The 2,500-nt window shown below is 39.1% G+C and overlaps 1 protein-coding gene across 1 annotated transcript in view; it reads left to right on the top strand.

Annotated features, from left to right (window-relative positions):
* Positions 1-2,306: 2,306 nt before the first annotated feature.
* abca1a (ATP-binding cassette, sub-family A (ABC1), member 1A) overlaps positions 2,307-2,500 on the top strand; it is a 27,129-nt gene continuing 26,935 nt past the window's right edge. The window contains exon 1 of the mRNA XM_058384368.1: positions 2,307-2,463. The gene's annotated coding sequence lies outside the window, so the exon portion shown is untranslated. The remainder of the gene's footprint in view (positions 2,464-2,500) is intronic.

Below are 2,500 nucleotides of genomic sequence, written 5' to 3'. Positions count from 1 at the left end.
AGTGAGTGTGTGTGTGTGTGAGAGAGAGAGAGAGAGAGAGAGAGAGGTTACTGTCGGTCATTGCGCAGACTGCGGAGACTTCTCTTCTACAGACATTACTGCGGCTTTTGATCTTATTCTGAGACAACAACAACAACAAAAACAACAACAACAAAAACAACAATAATGATAATAATAATAATAATAAAAACACATCTAGCATCTAGTCGTGTATAAAACGCTAACAGTAGCCGTGCGCGTGCCTAACCTGAGCTCTTCAGTGTTATTGAGATTATTCTATATCTTCATCTCTCTGTTCATTTCTTCATTTTTCTTTTCTTCTCTCCTTCTTTTCTCTGCTGTTTTTGTGTGTATGGAGCTATATTTAGCCCCCCCCACCCCCCATTCTGAGGTTACTATCGGACAAACTGGAGCTCTGTCAGTGAAGAAGCTGTGTTTAGTGTCTGTTTCTTCATCATCCTCACACCACCCCGGGTGTCATAGTGCTCCTCTACACGTGTAATAAGAGTGTAATAAGCTGTGTTTATTATAATGTTTATTTCTTTATTTACTCGCTGTTGTTGTTTTTAATAATTCACTCAGAAACACATCGCTGCAGTCTTAAAAGGGCAATGCCATCAGCTACGCTAAAAAGCAGGGTGGGCCCACTGTGTGTGTGTGTGTGTGAGATGAAGATGATGATGTAGTATATCTGTATAATACTGGCGACTGAGGCTGTGAGATTATGGAGTGGAATAAATGTGGGATGAGTGGAAATGATGTGTGAATGATTTCTGCATTAGGATGAAGGACAGTGTGTGTTTCTCCTCTGAGGTGTGTCTGGATCATAAGCAGCACTGTGTGATGTTCACAGAGAGAGTGTGTTCATGTTAAAGTGTCTTTATATGCTCTATTTCTTCATGTGTTCTTCTGTACTTCATTCTCGTTGCAGCTCCAGTTGAAGCCCCAAGTCCTGGTGTCCATCTGTCCATCTGTCCACATGTCCAGCTTTAAACACTTTACACTAATCTCACTGATTGGGAATAAAATGACCAGTCGGGATTAAAAACGGACGTAAACTAACTGCACGTCTAGAATGTTCTTTTTATCACATGTCCCTGGACTCAGCACTTCCTCTTTCACTGCGGTCAACATTTCCTTTTCAACCTGAAGTTGCTACATGTGTGAAATTTTCATCAGGAGATATTTACAAGTTCATTTTTATTAAAGAAGAACCTTAATGTTTCAGAAGATATGTGAAAATGATGATCTCTCTCTCTCTGTCTCTGTCTCTCTCTCTCTCTCTGTCTCTCTCTCTCTCTCTCTCTCTCTCTCTTTGTGTGTGTGTATGTGTGTATAAACCCATGATGTTATAGAGAATCACTCAGAGGTGGTCAGACCCACTGCAGCAGTCCAGACATTTAAGTGTCTGATCTTCAGGTCTTCACTTCAGCACACTCTCATCACCAAAGTCCAGTCGGCTTTCTGCATTTATACTCAAACTGATGATTTATTTACAAACTGAAGCTTATTTATTTATTTTTGCACTTTTCTTCTTCTTCTTCTTCTTCTTCTTCTTCTTCTTCTTCTTCTTCTTATTATTATTATTATTATTATTATAGAAATGTAAGTAATTCTCTTCTCTCTCTCTCTCTCTCTCTCTCTCTCTCTCTCTCACACACACACACACAGAGCAGTAAATAAATGAGATTTCTACTGAGTGTCAATGATATTTATGACGTTTCTGTGTCTTTGACTCTCTCTCTCTATACATATATTCTCATTATTTATTTATTTATTTATTTATTTATTTATTTATTTATTTATTTATTCATTCATTCATTCATTCATTCATTCATTCATTCATTTATTTATTTATTTATTTATTTATTTATTTATTTATTTATTTTTTATCCACATACAGCATTACTCTATAAGTGACCTGTATTCTATGAAGTCACCTGTTTATGAGGTCAGAAAGCGCTCGTGAACTTGTGTGAGGTCTGAAATGAGTGTGTTAGTGAGGAGGATGAGGAGGATGAGGAGGAAGGAGAGGTTACTGTCGGTCAATTGTCTCGTATACACTCGGAGATTTTATTTTATACATAGATATTTATACGCTGTCTCACACACACACGCAATAATAATAATTTAATGTGTTTTAAAGAGTGACGTGTGTGTGTGTGTGTGTGTGTCTGTTACCGGTTTAAGGGGTGTTTGGGCCGAGCACGTGCTCAGCGTCGGTTTTTCGGCTTTGACCGCGAGTTACCCCGCAGCTTAAAGCGGCAACGTCCCTCCTGCTATAAAAGGATGGAGAGAGAGAGACACACACACACACACACACACACAGTAGAGAAACCTAACGGAGCAGAGGAGAGAGAGGACTGAAGCGCGCGCGTGCGTGTGTGTGTATGTTTATATACCCATTGTGTGTGAAGGATTTAAACTTTCTGAAGATCATCAGAGCAGCAGGAGACAGTGAAGGTGAGAGCTTTGTGTAGATTGATGTGTGTGTGTGTGT

The sequence above is a fragment of the Hemibagrus wyckioides genome, linkage group LG29 (assembly GCF_019097595.1).
Source record: "Hemibagrus wyckioides isolate EC202008001 linkage group LG29, SWU_Hwy_1.0, whole genome shotgun sequence".
NCBI lineage: Eukaryota > Metazoa > Chordata > Actinopteri > Siluriformes > Bagridae > Hemibagrus > Hemibagrus wyckioides.
This window is presented reverse-complemented; position numbering and strand designations above follow the sequence as displayed.